Source organism: Neodiprion pinetum, chromosome 6 (genome assembly GCF_021155775.2).
Source record: "Neodiprion pinetum isolate iyNeoPine1 chromosome 6, iyNeoPine1.2, whole genome shotgun sequence".
Lineage (NCBI taxonomy): Eukaryota > Metazoa > Arthropoda > Insecta > Hymenoptera > Diprionidae > Neodiprion > Neodiprion pinetum.
In genome coordinates this window covers 23,010,304-23,032,945 of record NC_060237.1, presented here as the reverse complement: position 1 = coordinate 23,032,945, position 22,642 = coordinate 23,010,304, and the positions used below count along the sequence as shown (strand labels likewise).

General features: G+C 40.9%; 1 protein-coding gene across 3 annotated transcripts in view; it reads right to left on the bottom strand.

Annotated features, from left to right (window-relative positions):
- LOC124222403 (arrestin domain-containing protein 17) overlaps window positions 1-22,642 on the bottom strand; it is a 122,769-nt gene that overhangs the window by 16,412 nt on the left and 83,715 nt on the right. The gene's annotated exons all lie outside the window — the stretch shown is intronic.

The window sequence follows — 22,642 nt, the reverse complement described above, 5'->3', positions numbered from 1 at the left end:
TTAAAAGGAAAAAAAAAAGTGTGTGTGTCAGCTCCGACGCACGACTGGAGTTTGTTCCTTACGAACGATAATTATGATATATATTAGACTTGTCATGTCCTTAAGAAGGGCAAAATCGAAATTTAATGGTCTTACCCCCCAAATTGGTTCGTAATAATTCAAAAAAATTGTCGGAATTTTTTAAAATTTTTCCCTCCATATTTACCCACCGCTAGGAAGCCTTACTTTTTCCCATAAGAAAAGCATTGGTTTTTCGGGATTTTTAATCGTTTTTTTACCGCTGCCGTAATTATCAGCTAAAAAATCGCAAATTCTCAGAAAATGTTGACAGTTATGTTACCTTTTTGTCCAATTTTTTGGAATTCGATACAAGCATTTTTGGGCTATATTTATACTCTCTGTATGTTGCGAAAAACGCGGAAAAAAGTCGATCGATCTAGCCCAAAAATGCGTGTATCGAATTCCAAAATTGGACAGAAAGGTAACATACTGTCAAAATTTTCTGAGAATTTGAGATTTGCGAATCATTTTACGGTCTTTTACAGTTTAAAACTAAAGACTGGTTGGCCAGCCTGCGAGAAACAAACGAAGAGCTCGAGTGGGTGCCGAGTCGGCGGTGACCGAATTATCGAATAAGAAGAAAAGAAAAGATTCAATTTCTAGGCATGCAGGTTACTTTAAATCGTTTAAATACAACCCGCAACCACCTCACTGATTGAAAAAAAAACAAATTTGTGCGTACGCGACGACAGTTTACGATCCATTGATGCGGATCATAACATTGACGCGAGTCTCAAAGGACGCAGCGATGTAAACACGCTCGAAATGTTGACCGACAATCGGTGCTTTACTATCAGTGTTCGACTGAGGCTGGCTTCGAGCACATGTAGGTACCGAAAATTATTCTCGTACTACGTGACTGTACAAAAACGGGCCAAGTATATAAGCTCAACGATTTCTGTTACGTTGTATTACGTAATTGAAGGTGAATTTCGTGTCCCGAGTTTTCATTGTTTTGTGCAACTGTAAACCTGAGATGCTTCGAGAACTACTACATGTAAAAGTGTGGAGCAGCCCAGATTCCAGGTAACGATACTCACTTTAATTATTGATTGATAATTCGATGTCGTAGATTTGAAGCCGAACTTTTGTTACAGCGTGCAATGCGTGAATATTAAACTAGACAACGGTAACAATTAATTTGAGAAATGAAAAGCCGATTTGCTAAATTAATCCGGGCCTCCTTTTTCGTTCTACCGTGCAACTTCAGGTCTCTCCGCGTCGCCTGTCGTTTGTTTGTTATTTGTTTGTGCGGCCGACCTTCGATGAGTGCGTAGCTGCATCGTTGACAAATTCAACTCACAATCAGTCCTTTTTGCAAGCAGCTACGACGCAAAAAGTGGAATCGAGTTTAATTATCACACTGCAGATTTTTAGATTTTAGCTTTCCGAAGCTTGCCGTTTTGAGACAAGAAAATACTCCGATAATATTCCGTTGCAGTTTTCTTTCTGATATTCTGAAAAAACGAGCCTTGCGGAAGGCGAGCTTCGTTTGACAATGAGTTCGTAATGCAATTGTAACGTGTTCATCAGTGAGTGGTTCATTTAGGCGGCATTCTTTTTATATAAAAATAAATTATCCGTTCGCTAACCGAATACGGAAGTGTGTTATTATTCACGCATGTGTAGCTGTGTCGTTACATGTTCGTCACTTCGGAGGTTTGTCTTTCGGTTAAACTTTATCGGTGTTCGGTCTTTGATTATGTTTTGTAAAAATGATCGCTAATTTTCAATAGAGCGTGAATTTATTTGGAACATGGAATACTAACAAAATGTTATCTCTTATCTGACTACAGGGACGGCTACATTTCAGCGTGATTGACCAAATTTAGCAACGATCCGAAAGAGTCGGCTCGATTGATTGATCTCAGGAGACGAGGTGCAAACTAGACCATCCCCTACAGTGAATAAAACCGGAATGTACGTAATAAATATGATTCTTGATTACATTGTCGCTTTTGGTCGTAAATAGTGGTAGCTGTTCACAGGCCTTACTCATATATATTCGATACTTGTGTCTATTTAATTAGCTTTCTATCATTCATTTATGGAGTTCATTTATTATAATAACACATCGGAAACCACTGAAATGTGAAAAAAAAACTTAATTATTATTTTGACACACGCAGTTTATAGGAACATGAAATCTGATCCAAGTATGTACAATGAGTAATATTCTATTATATTCTTATCGCAGTGTAAAAAGTGCGACGCTTCACCATTCGACCTGATTGTGAGATGCTACGCGAACTACTACATTTCAAGTGTGGAGCAACCTAAAGGAGGTAAGAATACTCATTTGATTAATCGTTTGATTGTTCAAGGTGGCACATTTGAAGCATAATTTTAACCCTTGCGTAATCTGTAAACAACGGTGATAATTAATTCGAGAACTGACAATGCAGCTTTATATATAAAAATTAATTCTGGCCTCCTTTTTCGCTTTTCCAGATTTAAGCAGAGACATCCGAGCAACTTCCCCATTACTCGGCAACGTCGGTGAGTTTGCACGTATTTAGGTTACGGGTATTTCCCTGGTATTCCCCTGTCACGTGGCGTGGCGGTAACAATTGTTACACAAATCTTGGATTTCTTAGCTGCATGGATAGGCTCATTCGCGATCGCAACGTGCTTGACTTTCGGTCGAATAATTTTCGCTTCGCAATTCAATTAACCGTAGCTTACTTGAAGTTGGAAATTTTACACGTTGCTAAAAGTGGAATGAGCATCGCGACAGGTAACCATCGCTTACTCGGCACTCGCGAGATCGAATTGTGTTTCGCAACTGATGTAATAATCTACGTTTCAATTTACCGACGATGTCGTTTAAGCGGTGGTTTCACCTGAGGTTTTAACGTATTCAAATATTCACATTATTGTTGTATCGATAAAATTCCAAAGTCTGGCATAACGTAACGTAATCAAATTGCAAATCTTATATTATACGTCATTTTCAATATTCTAATATTCAACAAGTATCGATCAAATGCTTTTTTTTCTTAGCTCGCTTAGAAAAATGCTAATTGGCATACAGGATGTTTTTAATCACTTTTACAAAAGGTTGATGTACCGATAGTCTGCCAACATTTACTAAAATGATGCATACGATATAAGGATTGGCGAGAAACAACCGCGATACTGTATTCTGAGTAGGCAGACTACGATACAAAAACATTTTGCTCCCAACAGGTAAACAACGAAACTGTAAGTCAGTGACCACGGCGCGAATGACGAAGAATGACGTGTGTTGGAAAGAATGGAGAATCGTTTAGATCGAATATAGGTAACCGGGTAGGTAGGTGGACGTTTTGGGATCCGTCGCGAGGTTTGTGCGTGTGTGTGTGAATCTCTCTTTTCCGTTGGGTGGCTTCGTTGGAAAACAGGCGAGGGTAGGAAGGTCGCGATGTACCGTGATGTTACTAACTTTTGTAATCCACAGCGTCAAACGATCACAGAAATTTTCCCAAAAGACTCCGTATTCGAGTCTCTCGAGTATTTCGAAGCATTTGAATATAAACGAAATTGAATTTTCCATTTCTTGTCACTCTGCAGCTATTTTTCAATCGTTATTCAATTCAATTATTTAGTCATTACCGATCGTTATTCCATTCGATTGATTTCTGTGATCGTCCGAATGGGCAAAACGCATCTCTGGACCATCTATCGCGTTCCGTGGTACGCTAGATGGGGAGAGATGCTGAGCTCGAAGACGTCGCGTCGAAGAGGAACGCCGACCGTCACGCCACACAATATAGGTAATGCATGCCCTCCAACCTCCCTCCCGGACTTGACCCGCATCTCGGAAGAACAATCCGCATCGCGACGTGTCGGATTCGAAAAGACGCGGATGCGGATTGGGTTTCTGCAGAATTTTGCGACAAGTTCTAGATATTTAAGGTATTTTGACAGGTAAATCGGTCGCGCCCTTATGCGCGTGTGAATTAATCACGGGAATCGGACGCGCCTTTTGCGCGATAATTAATAATCAAGGTGGCGACAAACCGGGAAAACCGGAAGTAGTCGGAGAATTTTGTCTATCGGGAAAAGTCAAGGAATTATGACGAACCATTGGAAAGAACGCACTTTTCTATAAATTGTTTTCAAACTTCAGCCGTGCTTTGTAAATTCAGCCAAGCTAACTGCCAGAAATAGAATTGTACAATTTCTAATTATTCGTGTGAGACGAAGCGATATTATTTGCGTTTTTTAGATCCAAATTAATATATTCAAGATGTATATTGTACAACTTCCAGAGCTGTGAGATCGTAAAAGCTGCTCAACAATATTCAAGTTTCGTGGGAAAACGTCAGGGAGTTCTGAATTTTTTTACGGGAAAAGTCAGGGAATTTTATTTGAGCACAATCGGCGCCATCCTGCAAATGATCCAACGATCCAGTGTTCGAGGGATCGGTGGGATCCGGTAATCGACTCCATCCAGTGGTTAAGGTGTCCAAGGTGATCCCAGTGATCGAGTGATCGAGTGATTAGTCCGGGAGGTAACGTCAGATTTCGTTGCACAATTTTCACGAGCTTCATTTTTTTTGTCCGAGTTATCCGTGTTACATACAATAGAGTAGCACGAACGTCTTCCAACGCGCCCCCACGACGGTGGGTTACACGAGGGTTGGACTTACAGCAAAAAATGAAGAAAAAAATGTATGGCGGAATACGCAAAACTTATCGTATGCATTAATTGAAACGTAAGATGCTTAGAAAATGTCATGTTCCGCCTGAATTCCACGACACAACTCGTCTTCCACCCGCATAAGTGACGGAATAAAAATATTTAAAAAATGTATACCCTTAACGATAAAATTGATTACAACAATTCTTTTTATAGTAACAAACGCAAACATAACAGTCCTGTATCTATGAGATACAATATGACAGTTCGAAAAAGGGCCTCTTTTAGATTTCGCTCTTCTCTTAGATTCTTCCACTCTTTAACAAAAAAATAGCTCACGCGAAAGGGCTGGGCTGAAAAAAATTTTCTACTACCGGCTTAAGGACGTTGAAATTTCGAAAAGGACTATTTTCGGAAATTTCAAAATTGAGATGTCCTTAAATCTTTCTGTGACTATGTTTCGCATGACGAAACAATAGTTTTTATAAAACCTGAGATGCGTGCGATGTTTTTTAGTACCGAAACATCTACGTTGAAATTTGCGAAAACCAATTCTTGATAACTTTCAAATATTGCAGTGGATTTCAACATAGATTTTTCGGTATTACGAAAAACCGCACGCATCTCAGGTTTTGTAAAAATTTTACAAAACATAGCCACTGGTGGATTCGGGGACATCTCAATTTTGAAATACCCGAAAACAGCCTTTTGCGAAATTTAAACGTGGTTCAAGCAGTAGTGACAAATTTTTTCTCACAATCAGTCCGTCTCTTTCGCGTGAACGATTTTTTTCTGTGAAAAAGTGCAAGAATATCGGAGCGAAGTAAAATATACAAAAAGGCCTTTTCCGAAGCGTCTTATTCTATATTATCGGTGGAAGACTGTTACTTTTTTGTTTTACACTACAAAAAAAAACCATAGTAATCAATTTCATCCTTGCGGGTGGGAATCTTGTAAATATTTTTTTCCGTCTACTTATGTGGGTGGAAGACGGTATCGACGCCTGCTTAGAATAACCAGCTATCTCGATTAAAGTCCAAAAACCGGGTATTTCGCGTTTGAAATTTTTTGGCCGCAAATTAAATTGGTAGCACTATCGGGCTGAATACGAAATTTGTCAGCGCCTCACAAAATTCATAGAAGCTCCGTTTTGTGAATCAACTTAATTTGCGGCCAAAATATTTCAAACACGAAATAGCCGGTTTTGAACTTTACTCGAGATAGCCGGTTATTCTACGCAACCGTCGATATTCTCTAAGCTTCTTATGTTTCAATTAATGCGTACGATAAGTTTCGCGTACTCGGCAATATGTTTATGTTTTTAAATTTATTTTACTGTAATTGTAACCCTGCCGCAAGCCCCTGCCGTGAGGGTGATTTGACAGACGTTCGTATTAATATTATGTGTTACACATTTAACTTAAAAAAGATGAAGCTTGCGGAAATGACCCGCGAATCTTTGACGCTGCCTCCGGGATTAATCGAGTGATCGAGTGATCCAGTGGCCCAAAAATGGATGATCCGGTGACCCGAGTGATCTGAGTTCGGTTCGAGTGAGCCAGTTGAATCGAGTGATCCAGTGATCTAGTGATCGAGCAGCGTGGTGAGAGAATTTTAAAACCGGGAAAAGTCAGGGAGATATGATCGACCAAATGGAGAAACGTACTTTTTTTTTCATAAAAATCGTTATCAATCTTGAACTATGCTTCATAAATTCAGTTACACCGACCATCGGAAATGGAAGCGTTCAATTTCCAATTATTCGTCTCATACGAAGCAATGCTACATGTTTTTTAGATCCAAATTAATATATTCAAGGTGCACAACCTCTGGAGCTGTGAGGTCGTAAAAGCTGCTCAATAATACTCAAGTTTCGTGGCAAAATGTCAAGGAATTCGGAATTTTTTTACGGGAAAAGTGAGGGAAAAGTCGAGGAACTATACTTTAGTAAAATTGTCGCCACCCTGATAATGCGAATCGAACGATCGCGCTTTTTGCCTAGCGCTTTCGTAAACGGTATATGAAAAAGTAAAGAACTTTCGATGTCTTAAGTCTGCAGCTCTTCGATCAATTTTTTTTACCAACAACTGAGTTTTCAAGCTTCAATTGACCGCGCCTGTTGCGCGTCGGTTTGATAGTTTTTGGTTCTGAGAGAAAGCGCGGCGTTTCCAAGCCGGGGGCCGATTCACGGGGATAAAAATCGCGGAGTGTGTAGTGATGGTGAAGAATCTTGGCGTAAGTATTTATAAAATATATCTGGAATATACAGAAACACTCGTTTAACCGATCGTATTATTTTCTGTTTCAGGGCAACAAAACCAATTTTTCAACAAACGCACTGACAATGGGAACTATAGAATGTTCAGTCAAAAAGGATATTCACTGTAATAATTTAAAGCACAAAGGGATGTCGATTCAAAAAATTTAGAATGTTTTTCATTCATCAGTACAATTAATAATCGGAGCCACGAATATTAAAGCGCATATCATGTTGGACTCGATCCATTTTTTGTCAGTGTATGGACTTACGTGATCGTGCTAACCACACCATCGGTTGTTTTGGGTAATAAAACTTTTGCTTGTTTCAGCTAATTAAATTTTTTGCCTGTTTCAGCTAATCAAATTATCTGTGTGTTTCAACTAATTAATATGTCTCTTTTTGTTAATTATATATTTTTGACCTATCTAAGCTAGGTATATTTTTGTCTTTATCGACATATGTCACTAATTATATTTTCCTCTGATCCACGTGACTGAGTTTTATTGACTATGCTGAAAAATTAACGTTTCATTTCATGGGTTAAAAGAAAAAAAGTTGTGTGTCAGCTCCGACGCACGACTGGAGTTTACTCCTTACGAACGATAATTATGGTATATATCGAATAGAAAAAGAGGGTAAAGGAACGCATTTTCCAAAATGATAAGAGAAACAAACATATATCTGTAATTATTCGGATTATTTATATTACTTCAATAAAAGCGTAGTACATAAAAATACACGTATCAATGCATAGAAGTACAAAAAAACTTTAAAAACAAAACATTAAAAGTTGATGGTTAGGTTGCTGTTTGTGTACGTTATATCGATGCAATAAATGCTACTATATGTATTTATTACATTCTTTTGCACGTTCAATATATATGTTTGTCCCTTTCTATAAGGCCTCAAGTTTCCGTGTTGCACTTGATTTTACTCCCCGTAAAATTTCTGTACCGGGCCCTATAACTCAAATCGTTTCTTAAGGAGTAAACTCCAAAAATTTCAAAATGTAGAGAATTTCATAAAATTTAGTGAATATATTCTTTAGTATTACACATGACAATAAAAATTTTTTCAGATTTTTGTGTGGCGTGCACATGCATGGAAACTCTGCTAGGCAGCGCTGACAAGATGCATGTTGTTATGCAAGGGGCCTATAACGGATACATGACGCAAACGAACGAGGTTACAATCTTTATTTTTCATCCATATAAAACGAATTGCCCAATTTTATAGTTCGCGTTTTTCTTATCGTTGTCGCTGCGGACTTCTACCAAGAATCGTGACGACTGTTTCTCCTTTTCTGTACAGGATATACGAAGACATTTTGAGACACCCACCGTCACAGAAAACTTTACCGTGCTAGCGCTATGCGCCGTGCTACAGGACGGTAAAAATTTCTCCGCGCAGAGAAACATAATCATGCTATAGCACGGTAAAATTTTCTTCGTGCATGACTATTTGTCTCTGGTCAATGCAAACAATTTTTATCCTGTATGTCGAAGACTAATTTTGAAACCTTCTTATAATTTTTCTAACGCTGGCAGTTCTCATCACGTTTATTGGAAAGCAGGGTAATATTTTCCAGAAATCCCTGTAAAAATTCTAAGTTTTTTCTCTCCGTGTAGTAGCCACGTTTATCGTTGACCGCCGGAGAGGAATTCTCATCCATCAACGGAGCGCGGAGGCTGTGGGAAATCCCGTATAGTTTTCCGTATAGTTTAGGCGGTCTCGCGGGGGACGAAGCACGGCAGAGCTACGTTTCGACGTTTTGCTCGAGACGGCGCATAGCCGTGGCTGCGGCTTTCGATGCATCCCATTATGGAAATGTGACCTCACAGCTCTTGAAAATTATGTTGATGTTATGCGCCCCCGTTACCCACCAGGCATTTTCGGCTTATCTCGAATTCATAAAATACAATTATCTTTTTTTTCCACCTCCACCCCTATTCTGTCGAGGATCGCTGGGCGCAAAAAAGCGGACGTGAATCTTGCCGCCATGCGGCACGCCGAGCAAAAGGCGTTGTTACCGAGGGCCGGACGCGTATAACTCGGCAAAATATATATATTCCCACACCCGCGTTTTTCAACTATGTTTTATGCACCGACGCCGCAGGGTAATTATTATGCGCGAGAAGGCTCTTATCTTTTGCCCCTATTCCGTTTTTTCTTTCTTTTTTTTTCACCTCGAGCTCCGCTTGGGTGTTTCGGCTGTACCCCCATCCGCACGTCTACTCGGTCCATCGAGCATCGAGTGTAGCTTGCCTATAACCACACGCCGTGCAAAATGGTAATACGTCGGAATATTCAGAGTTTGGTGACGACTCTCGCTCGTTCAACGAACTTACTTTACCTGCGGAGTCGTTCTTTGATCTCCGTAGGTGCACGCACAGCTTGAACTCGTCCGTCTGTCTATGTAGAAACTGGCCTTATAACTTCGCGAATAAACTTTGAACCTGCTTGGACTGGGGAGAAATTATACTTGATTACGCGAACCTGTATATGCACAGGGGATGAAACAGAAACTTGGCACCGTCGACCTGCAACGTCGTATTCGAGAAACCAACCTCTCGCGATGATTTTTTTTTCACTTCAAAGAGGTGAAACGCATGCCGCCCGAGTTCTTAAACTCAAACACAGTCCAAGTGCATGCAACGCTTTCACCCTCGATTCACGAGGGCCAGTCTGCAGCACTCGCTCGATCGAGATATTATCAGAGCTCGCTTATTTCGCGAAGAGAGAGTGTCACGAGTGGACGTGCGGAAGGAGAGAGGAAGAGAAATTGAATTCACTCTCTCGGGATACGATACAAACAGCGGAGCTCGGCAAGCTTCGAAGCACCGAGGTTCTTGATTTTCTCAGAAGTTGGTCCAGGTAGGCTCGGGAGGCTAGGCGAGACTTGGGCCGCCCTGAGACGGACCGAATTGCCTCTTTCGTTTCACCATAATTTCCCAGTTGGTACGTCACGTATGTGCAATATCATATGCCTTTACGTATGCGGGTGAACGTGTGCGCGCATGTGTATTCGCAGGGTAGAGAGGTCTCGCCTTGGGTCGGAATACCTTCGGTTGAAAATAATTAAATTCTCCCTAGTTCAGTCGCGTGAAACGAATTTATACACAAATTTAAGACAAACGAATGGAAACCCCGTAATCTGGTTTTAGCCGAGGGTTTTACGTTACGTTTGGTATAGACGATCCCTTGTGAAGGGGAGAATTCTTTATGGGGGATTCTCTGTAGACATTCTGCATCCTTATCGGGTCTCTCGCGAGTAAATAAGGAAGCCAGCCCAAAGTGCTTCTTCTCGGGTGAAAGTGATTTCGATTCTGTCGATCGTGATAAGTTTAATTATCTCTCCTAGCCGCCGCTCTTCGGGAGCAATTTTAAATTCAAGTAGAATTTAATCGACGTCCGCACCATCCGCGCTTTATATATGTATGTATATACATACTACCGCCGAATCTCACTCACGACGGCCATTTGATTTGATAGATCGAAATCAAATTTTCTCTCGAGATTGATTTTTGCACAGGGAAAAAATTGAATTTCATTCTCAAACAAATAGCTATCGTCACGGAAAATCTCAAGATCTTCGACTGGTCCTCAGTGTTTGCTGAGTAGTGGCAATGGTTGGCCCTTTCCCTAAATTTTGAACATACAGCTTCGAAAGAGAAAGGGAAATTTTTGTATTTCCCTAACACAAAAATATTGGAGTGCCTTCACGTTTCAATACTGTTGAAATAATTTCTTATTATTTTGGATGATTTTCGATGGACCGTAAATCCAAAATGGATTAACCAGCTTGAAGATATTATGGACCGTGTGTTATACATTGAGCTGGCTTTAGTCAGTTCAGAACTTATCAGACATTCAGCAAAATTGGTCGCGCTGCAATAGCCCGAAATGCCGAATAACGTATGTATTTGATCGGAGACCAGAAATACAGTCCATTACTGTACTACTACGTAAACTATTCGTGTTAATAATAACTGAAGGTTAAGCTGAAGTACGAACCGTCAGCATACAGCGCGGGAAATTATGCCTGTCGAAAATTAGGTCGGCTTAAGTTAACCGGGTGAGGTGCTCTCATCTCCAAGTGTCCGTTTGATGAATGAACCACTATAAGTATATCGTTGCAGGAATGAAATGAAAAGCGGCAGGCAGAAAAAAAAAGAAATGTAAAAATAAAAAAACGAGAAGGATCTGGCTGCAGAGAATGAAATTAACAGCAGAGGTAGAAAGTAAAATTTACCGTTGTAAATTTCAGCCAGTCTCTATTTCTCTCTCGAGGTGTTTCACGCGGGCAAAAAGCGTTTGACATGAAAATAATTGGGTAAATATTTCTTTTAAATTGAGGCTGCCGGCTCGTCGGTCGTTAGTCCAAATACTTTAGTGTTGTGTACTAGCAGCAAAGCCGGCAAATGGCAAGCGAGTCGTTAATTTAAATCGGGAATCGGCACATCCTGATCACCATTACTGATCTGTCCTTGTTACACGCGGGCTTGTGCTAAGAATTGGTAGTAAAAAAAGAAAGTGCTACAGAATAAGACTCCTGTTTACGATTGTTTGAATTCTCCCCAATTGTGCAGCGTGATGCCACGTGGCGAACGAAAGAGCAAATAGCCGATATACGGTGGGGGAGAAGAGAATGAGGTGCGTATTTTTTCCCTCAGTGGAAGAAGAATGTAATGAAAAAAAAAGAGGGGGGGAAAAATAGCAGAACATAATGAAAATGAAAAAAGTGGTTGAAATTAAACTCGACCAGCTGCGCCGCCTGCTTCATAATATTCATGACCCTTAAAAAGTCTGTTATTAAATCCGAATATTATGCAACAAAATAAATTTTTTTAAATTTATTTAGCAGGTACCAAACTGGGTGACTTGTTCGGGGATGAAAAAGAGAGGAAAAAGTCGTGGACAAAAAATTACAGGCTCTTGAGTCTCGGTGGTCGCCTATACTGGTTGAAAATTGTATTACGCACAATGTTTGCATCGCGAAGGGAGTTGAGTGTCTTTTCCATCGCGTGTTTCGTCGAAAAGCTTCAACAATATTCGTCGATTTGCATTTATTTCGCAGAAATATTTTTATAAGATTTCGCACCGAGTAATTTAATCAATCTCGGAAAAAGTCAATTCCCCACTTCATCGTCAGACCTCGGCACCTTGCTTATATTTCCCCTCGTATTGGACTTAATTAACGAATGTACGAGAAAAAGAAGAAAAAATTTCACCTCAACATTATTATATATATCTATCCGAGAAATTATTCCGTCTGACAGTTTTATTTTTTCCGCTTTAATCTTCGTGTAAAAAAATGATTATTCATGTGCAAAAAATCCGACGACAATTCAGCTGTAACTCGGTTTTCTTTCAATTTTTTTTTTTTTTTTTCTGGAACGCATGACTTTATATAGGCACGTATAATACATCTACGTAGATATATGTTTGTGGTAACGAAAGACACAGAGAGAGAGAGAGAGATTTGATTTAATATGTTTTTTATGCCCTGGCATGCCTTTGGCAAAAACGAAAGCGTAAAGATTACACGCTAGAGCGTAGAATGATGAAAGCAGGAATAATAGAAAAAGAAAAGTAAATTTAATTAGCAGGACAGTAACGCTAGCAAATTATATGACTAAGCTAGGAAACAAAAGCATACGACAGATCTTAGGGTTAGATAATGAGTTAAGTAAAATAACAAAGCATAGAAGAAAAAAATCACTAAAACTAGTGTACAATCGAAGGTTAGATTTTGGCCGAAGCCGAAGTCGAAGATTTAACTTTAATAAAAAATTAAAACCGTCACAATATCGATGCAAATTGTGTGAGAATTATTTGGTATTATGCACGACAGTAGTAATAAAAGAAGTACTCAGTCAGATTCATATATTTATTTCTTTATTGAAATAAAATAAGATAACAGTACCTACCTAACTCGGTACGCAACTCGCGCGTGTTTGTACAAGTTCGTCCGTTTTCGACGGCTGATAGAAAACTTGGGTTGATTTTTAGCCGAAGCCGAAGATGCTTTTTTTGGCTATAGATGGCCGAAGCTGAAGCCAAGGGTTCGATCGCACATTAGAATTAGAGTGACATAGGCAGCAAGAAATAACAGTATCCGCAATCATATAACTGAGAGAGAAAGAGAAAGAGAGAGGGAGAGAGAGAGAGAGAGAGATAATCTCACGGTGCCCGGGGTCGAGCGCTCGATGTCCTTTCGCCCCCCGGCAACCCCGGGTGGATTTTAAACGAAGAATATTGTCTCGAAAGAGTCCGGCAGAGTTCAGTGCTGGCGTCGGTCGCGTACCAACGGTGCTAAAACCAAAGAGGTAGGAATTTCTTGCTCCAAGGGAATCTGTGTCGGAACGCAGGGCACGTATATCTTAGTAAATCTTACGGCTACTCGCCTCCGCCACCGTTCTCTCTCATCCCTCTCATCCCTCTCATCCCTCTCATCCCTCTCTCGTCTTTCTCTTTCTCTTTCTCTCTCTTTCTCTCTACATCGCCGGCAAACGGCTTGGCCAACCCCTGACGAGCTAACGAAGCACATCCCGTGCTGAGAGGCTCTCCTGCACCTGTCGAGGTCGCGGAATACTTTGAAGTACAATTCGTTAGGAAACACCGGTCCGCAACCCTTACTGTCTCCGTCAAGTACATACACGCGCAATAGCCGCAAACTTTCATTCGCTGGAACGCGTGTAAATACGCGAAGAAATATTTTCACTCACCTTGTTAACTTCGACGTGCTCGCTCTGCAATCTCTTAACCGGGATATAATTTTTAAGGGTACTTTTACCCTGCCGCCTATTGCCGGTGCTGCGTGCAAAATTAGTAATTGCTACAACTAAAATCTCTTCGAAATTTAATATCTAGCTCTTACAATTTTTACGGAGAGGTTCAACTCCTGACGTTTGCGGTAGGTAATTGCGATGGGATTGACGGCAAATCCGAATGCAAAGAAACCTCGTAGATATACATGCACTGGTCTCATAGTCTCACTGGTAATACTGTCTCGTAGTCGTTGGGTAAAGAGCATCGTTGTGGACAGAGTCCTGAGTTGGAACGCGAGTAAGAGCAGACAGTGAAGTTGTAAATTACGTCGTTCCGGGGGTGCAGAGTTTACTGTATTACTCTGTTTGTTTTGTCACGTTACATTTGGTTAAAAAGTTCGGTATGTAAACCCCAGAGGAAAGATTTATTCGAAAGAAAGATATTCCTCGAGTTTTACTAAATTATTCTTTTCAAACCGAGTAATTCCTTGTCCGATTCAATGAAAATAATAACGCCGTTCGAAGGAGGGTGAACGTGGCATGAACCTGTTTTTTCCGAGGAAGTGATTTAATTTGACAATTGTTTTACGTTAATAAAGTGAGCAAAAAAGAATTCGCATTTGTTGCAGGTAAATCTTTCGTTCAAAAGCGTCACTCGAATTGATAGTATTTAAAAATGTCATAGCGGGATCGTCGACTCATCTATTTTGCAACCTAATTGTAATCCAGTTCAAATTTTAAATTGACACAATCTAATTTAGTGAGCTTTCCTTGCTGAACATAATTCTTTTCATCTTCGAACGTGACGTTACAAGTTTGACATGGTGAATTGAGCTCGGTGGAAGCCTGGATAGATGTTTCGTTGGCAAAAGACAAAAATAAAAAAAAAAAAAAAAAATTCAGTTATTATCAGACAGCGAAGTGGGCAGGTGTATGTATGTGTTGTCGGTAAAATTGAATTGCACGAAAGAAATAAAAAAAAAAAGAAAAAAAACCCGAGGACGGAATTACGTGCGTGTCGCGGGACCTGGTACGAAGAAACAGAAAGGGAGGAACGAAATAAAATGAAAAAGGGAAAGAATAACACGTAGGAAAAATATACAAAAATGAAATACCATTGGACGAGTGTATAACATACTTAGCACTTGACGATCTCAGGACACGCGCGGATCTGAAGTATCCCGCTCTTATTCTCGTCAGCAGGTATATAAAAATAACACATTTTTCCTCTTCCTCCGCGAATAGTCCGCATGATCATGGAGAGGCTTCTACCTTTAATCTTGAAGTGCCACGACCAAATTTTCACCGCCCAGCATATTTATTTGACTAGTTGACGATGGAAATACGGTAAATGAGGAAAAATTTACGCGTGAAGGTATGTGATTTTATCACAACCTCACAACTCCCCGGGAATCGGATTCGGTGAATTCTAGAAAAGCTTCGACGAGTTATAATCTGCAGAACACGAACCAGTTATATTATAGATGAAAAGCATCGAAGTTCCATCGTGGAGCTCCAATAATTTCACAAATTGCATAACTGTACGTCGCGTCGTGTGCATAGTTAAATTCGACTGCATCACGGGGAAATGTAGTTGAGAGAACCCCTTGAGCTGCTTATGTACCTTTCGAGTATAACGTGTAAACGTACCAACCGCCGTGCGCGATATTCTCGGATGTACATACATAGGCTTGGGTTTGATGTAATTATGTTTTCTTCATTTCTCTTTACATGTTTGTAAACCAAAGTCAACGTTGTGACATGTCGGTTTGAAAGGCGGTGGTGGAAACGTTTATTTAGTTTGTATGACAGAGATTCAGCGAAGCGAACAACATCTGGTGAGTGCAAAACGAACCCTCTGAAACATCTGATGTACATGCATCTTTGCCGAATTTGGTAAAAAAAAAAAATCTATTCTTCCGTCACGTTTTGGTCATGGAATTCCCAGCCGTATATTGCGGAAGATTTTTTTCCCGCACATTGCAGACCGAATATCGATTGTCGATTCGACCGCATCTGCCATGTGTCGCCCGGGTCTTCCGGTATTTTTTTACCAAGCTTTTACCACGACATTTTCAGTTCGAGGTGAAACAGTTGTTTTCTCATTGTTTTCCGTACGATCGACTTCCCGTGTTTGTCTATTTTTTTTTTTTCTTCACGGCTCTCCGTAATATATTTTACGTGCTTGATAATCAGATTCAGTTAATTTTTTTTTGTATTTGTTTTCATCGTCGGGGTCTGCAGATGTGTTGAGGTTCGCCGGAACACGGTGATAACACCGAACGTCTACCCCTTGTGATTATATGCTATGTTTTTGGTAATCACCGGTAATTCTCGTTATTGCATTTGCACATTCTCATCACTTTAAAGTTGGAGTAACCAGACAACGTACACGAATTGAAGTTAAGATCCTCTCTAGAGTCACCGCATCGCTGCTGTCGAACTCACGCTCAAGCAACCCCTGTAAAAATCTGTGGTTTGGCGAAAATTACTCGATTCCTACTTCGAGTAAAAGATGTTCTTTGGTGAATCTAACCGAATTGAAAGAAAAACGTCTTACACGGGAAACGTTGTACACCGCAAAGAGACTGAATTTCGATCATACGATGTCTTTCGAATCTCGTTAGTATTTCTACAGGATCCAGCAGCGACTGCAAAAGTGGACGATAAAATCTTAGAATCGTTCTGTTAGCTAGTCAGAAGCTTGGGTAGTGTGGACGAAGCAAGCTGATACTTGATCTTTCCAGAAACTAGCAATCCTGAAATTCAGGCGGTCATGTGGAACCTGAGAAGGGACAAGCGTCGGCAAGTTGTGCGATACGTGAATTTCGGTCGAACGGCTGCCTACAAAGCTGCCAGAGGTACACCATTTAACCTCACAATCTGTCATATTATATTTGTGTTAGCAGCTCAGGCGGAATACCGTTGAACTGATGTTGCATTATGGCAGCTGTAGGATATACAATGTTATACATTACTCTGGGAAATTATCTGACCAACTATTCAGCTGTTCCGACAATATTGTACGCATAACGATGGTCACCGACCCATCCCTCCCCCACTTCGCACAAGCTGATCGCTCATGGGGACATATCCGAAGGGGTATGTCAGGCTCGGTAGTAATTACTGTTATTATTATTACTGACCGTAGGTGACCGGTTGTAAGGTTTATTCGAATCGTCCACGTGCTACAATGTTTCAAAGGCCTTGTTCCATCGGATTGAATTTAATGAAATTCTGATGTTTCAATTCCAAGTAGTAACGGGTTACTGTGGTTACCTGAATGATGCGAGTGGCTAACCGAGTCTGGTTTAATTAGCATCGTTGCGCGCCGATTCTAGTGAACATCGGAAATTCCGTTGATTGTTTATTTTCGTAATCCCTCCCACACATAATATCCTTTTATTTATAATACAAATTATTCCGCCGTATTTCTCTTTCCGGCTGAACTGATAATCACCCGTAAATCATGTCTATCGTATAATCATATTTCAAGGATGTAATGAAGTTGTACCAGATGAAGACCGTACGCATACACCTATCGTGCTAGATCTTGCACCAAGGCTCGTATCAACGAGAGGGTACATATGGCTCACAGTTTTATAGAACACGATGCCAATGACACGTGGCGTTTTGTTCCCTAGTTCCTACGATACAGTTGAGTTCAGTCTCCCTTAGAACTGTAGGCCATTGGGCGCCACCCCCATCTCGACCAAAACCGTGAGTAATTTTTTACAAGAAGCTTTAACTTGCTAGAGTCAAGTCCACTAATCTGTTGGTTAACGTAATTTCGCAGGAGGTACAAGTACCTTCAAAGCAAAACTTTGAGTATTTGCCTTATACTCTCGCAGTATACCGAGGGCGCGTACGTATTTGCTGAATATTTCACCCTTAGATTTAATTATACTCCGTAATAGAAATCTTAATCCCTGTAAGAATTCACGCTTGGTATCGTACAGAGGGATCTGTTGATTCTAGAATAATATTGAAATGGAACTTTCAATCACAGCTTCATCGAAAAATCGCCCTTTATATTAAAGTTCGTCGGCAAAGAATTACGGGATTTAATCATTTTCTAGTAGGGAAAGGAACGTGTGGAGAAATCAAGTAAAACTATTTGATTTTAATAACTGCTCGCAAAGCCTTGGCATTGATCCAGGATTGCGGATGCGAGTTTCCACGTTTTCTATTCCACCAGAATTAATATGTTTAAACGGCGGATTATGAGGCCTGCAAAAGAGACTCCCTGTCAATTGGTGATAACGTGGTTTTTTTTTTTTTATAATCCATGCCATTCACGAATTCCATTTACTCGTCAAACTCGGTAACCCCTGTAGGAAAAATGTTCTTGGAAAATAATCCGGCACCCGTCAAAAAATTTTCTCCTGATAAAACATTTAATATATATGTGCACGAAGAGGGCCGAGTTCTTTTCGCTCCCTAAATTCTCAAACTTTTCCTGTCGACCGCGAATCCTATAGGATTTTAGACCCATTCTACTCCTAACTAAACTTAATCTTTGATCCGTTTATTGGACCAACACCTGTGAGGTGAATGGCCTGGAGAAATAATCTTGAGACGTAAAAATTTCACCACACGATACCGCGATTACGCGCGTTCGATACTTTCAGCACTCTCTAACGTTAGCACCAAATGAACGTGCAGGTCGTATTATCGACACGGTATTGAGTCATGTTCAGCTTTTATATATTTTGTCGAAGCTTTCATACATATTACATTCCGCTGGGCTATATTTCCACTGCCCGCACCGCCGTTGGGACTCGCAAGCACCTAACTCATCTCTCTCTGAAGTTCATCGCTTTATGGCAGTCTACTCCACCGCTCACATCAGTGTCACTGTAACTTGTGAACTCAACTGCATCATGTACATGGATAATATACGTTGCACTGAGAATTGTTGGAATATTATTTTCCAAGTATGGCAGTTTGTTTATTTTGAGTGCATTCGGAGATTACACTGCACGGGTGATAAGCTTTTCCGTATTTATTTCCCTTATTTTACTTTGAAAGAAAAAAAACATCATCTTTCAAATCGCGACAGAAGATGGTATCTGATAGCTGCAGCTTTCGCGATTTCATCAGATGTATATTATACATGCGCGGTTGATGTTCCTGGCAAGGAAGGAAGGCATTCTCAGCTTCCCTCTCACCGTGTCGTTTCAGTCGAACGATGGCACCTCCTCGTCCATTAGTTCAGCGTAATATCGCAACCACCTTCTCTGGCTACTTTGTGTATGACAAATACAGGCATCCACCTTCGCCAACTTTATTCTTTGCTCCATGAGGCATATATTACTTACCCTGGCACAAGAGGTTCGCGGCACTCCGACGCCGAGTACGGTGGAACAAAAAGGGGAAGGAAAAAGTAGCGGCCACTTTTCAAAATGCTTAGGGGCAAGAAACCCGGCGATGTAGATGCGCCACGTCATTTTCTCGACGGCGAGGGCGGAATGGAAATTCAGTTTGTTCCGAGGTAGGCACTTGGGCTTACCGGATTTTCATCTTTGATTATAATTACCTGTAATACACTTAATTGTGTACAATACACGCCTTTGGAGTACGCAGTTTACTTTCTGCCTAGTGAAATTTGGCTTTAAACGGTGTCTGCAGCGTTCGAGGGGGAGTCTTAGGAGTTTCATTATCACGTATAGGATTACGAACTAATAACTTGATCCGCGTCCTGGATCTACGTGACGTCCCAGAGGCCCCGAAGCCTTCCGCAACTTGGAAATAGCGAATATCTTATCTAATGCTAGACTGCCACTCCGTTATTAATGCGAGACTCGTCAACCTCGCTAAATCAATCTAAGCCCTTCTGCACTATGGTTAGAAAAATTGTGACTGTTACCCCAGTGACGAGGATACGTCGTTCGAGACGTTCAGCTGCGCTCACTTACATCTCGCATACCTACCTCCACTTTTCGATATCAAATCATAGAGCGAGGATCTCGAATAACGAACGACTTGTTTCAACTGTCACTCTAAAAGCATTTCAAATATTCCCCAAGAATTCCCACGTCGATTTGTTACCTCCGTATAATTGACTCAATAAGTGACAAGTTTGACTGACTGACGTTTCGATCTATGTAACGCGCGGTGCCTGGCGTTATTCAATTCTCAATGGAGTTAGCGAGAAGGATGGAAAACCCAATTGTCCATCCCAAGGGAAAAACTCTGACGGTAGGCCCTTTGCTGAAAGTTCTGACGCAACTTTGCTTGAAGGGATCTCAAAAATCATACATTACATTGTCAAAGTCTTATAGCTTCGTGTTACCCCCACAATTTTTTTTTCTAAAGCTCATCTGCACTCATTTCGATATTGTGCTTGAGCGTCGTATTCCAGATTGTATCGTTTCACGGTGAAACCTCATTGACTGTAGTGAAAACAAACTTGACTGGGTTATTCGACGCAGCGTTAGATGCGGAAGTTCAGGACACTTCGGTAATCTTATCAGAGCGAAGAATTTCGATAACGCTGTTTTTTCCCACCATTTTCTCTTAAGGACAATTCTTTCGTTGCTGTCTGCAACGTTGGACGGGCCGGAATGGCGGGCAAAGTCAGGTTTTATTCGGAGGAAAAGCAGAGAGAGCACAGCCAACATTCCGTACCATTTCCCCCATTCAGTTTCTCTCACTCTCGGCTATTAGCAAAGAATACGTAATATTTAACGTCGGACAAAAGAGATGACCGTCTCGCCGGATGGATGGATGAAAAGAACTGGATCCCCGTCCCTGCACCTTCGGCTCTTGTTCATGGGCTGTCGCCCCCCCCCCCCCCCCCCCCCTCTCCTCCCAACTCTCTTCTATCTTATCCTCTGTCCGCCGGCCTCGTCACTTCAGCGCTGGAGGTAAAAAATTAATATACTTTTTGTGTCTGCTCGAAATACCGTTCCGAATTTTCCACCCGATATCCTGGACAAAGTGAAAATATTTCATACTCTTTACCGTCATGCTGGCAGACATTTGAACCGGTGCTGTGCTGCGCAGAGATGAAAATCCTCTTTTATCGTTTTAATTACCGTTATTCAAGTAGGTATGAAAACATTGCTCTTCTTATGCCGGTATGAACAATTATACAGGAGTGTGAGCTTTTCCGAAAAACCGACGAAGGTTTCAAAGGAGTCGTACGTCAACCATCGCGTTTTCTTTTACCACTCTCAGATGGTATCGCGATTTTGTTCCTTCGCTACGATATCTCAGAAAAGACGCTGTCATCACCGGCTGCTTCAGAAGAATTTAAGAACTATTGTACCGCGTTTTGAAATCCCCTCGCAAACGAGGCGAAGAGATTTTTCAACTAAACGAATTAACCATCTGTTTTTTTACAAAACCATTTCTTAGAAGAAGAAGATGTAGAAGAATTGGAAGAGAAGTTATAGGTACAATTAGAAGTAGAAGGTACAAAAGTATAGGTTGCCACTGTCAGATCTCTCAAGGGACTCGGTAAATAATTTAGTTGGCTTTCCTGTGATCCCGAAAAATTCGAACGGAAGTGCGTAGGACCTTTTCCAGTGGCGAGAAGACTATTCGAAGGTTTTCCACCAATAGGAACTTTAAAACAGTTGCAGGTGAATTCAGTACGAGTCGCGATACGGATAATTATTGTTCTCAAAACTTCTGAAGGGAAAACTTCTGATCATTCCAAGGAAACGGTTTTCGCGCTTCTGTGGAGGAGGTCGAGTGTAAATTATTGAAATTTTTTTCTTTACTTTTCGATTGAAATGTCAGAGAAATACGGGCGTGATTTCTTGGCTTTCATCGTGATATTCAACGGTCTTGATTTCTTCATTCAACTTCCCACCCTGTCGAAAAACAAGTGCTGCTAATACCTATTTAAAATCGTTGAGGCGACGAAATCTTTCATCAGTTTCATCTCAATTTCTCTTTCATCCTTTTATTCCGTCGTTCGATACATCTGTAAATTACCGTCGCGACAATGGGAAAGTTGATCATATACACTTGTAGTTGCAGCTCTTTGAATAGCCAACTGTCTTCATTGATCATTCCGAGGTAATTAATTTGAAACCCCGTTACGGTGTGTCTCTTTCTCAACGCTGTGTTCGTAGTTTCGATGAGAGTATTGGATGTAATTCGATATTAACTGCGCGGAATGAAAGCTCGTTATCGATTCCTCGCCGTTTGTATAGGCTAGACTTTTCAAGAGGGCCGCGGTAATTAGGGTACAAGGTGAATAATAATATTTTTAAGTTAGGAACGCGATCGCAAACATCAAGAATTACCCGTAATTCCCCTTTTCGTATAAATATACAACGAACACCGGATACTTGACATTATACGAGACGTCACGAATCTGCTCGTTCACCTGAGTAGGTACACAACCTTCTACTTTACGGCATTTGGTTACAATTTACATCCAAGGAGCTCGGAGATCCGAACTAACACTTGCTCACCTCCGAACACAATCGGCTAATGGTAGGCTAGTGCGGCCGAGGGGCGAAGGTAACGCGGGATGAAAAGGGTGGCGGGTTGTGCAATGAATGGGCGGATTTTGCGGGACTTTGGGGGATGAATGTGGCGGTGGATCGCTAAGCTTCGCCAGATTAAACCTCGGACTTGAGAATTTACAATAGAATACACGGGGGTATAAATTGTCTATTATACGCTGGAAAGTCTGACCAAGTAATAACCCAGTTATTCGCATCACCCGTCGTTTCCGGGTAGTGTCACACTGAGAGCGATTACCCGGCTGGAAATCACTCGACTTTATTTGAAATAAATATACCATATTCGAGATGCGTGTGAATTTGGTATCTAATCATTTTGTCATTTTATGGTAATAAAATCCAGTTCGAATATACGAATATCGGTGTATAAGTTTACTTCTGAACTAACTAGTATTCGCTTCCGCGAACGCTATACCTAACAATAAGTAAACTGGTTCTTGAA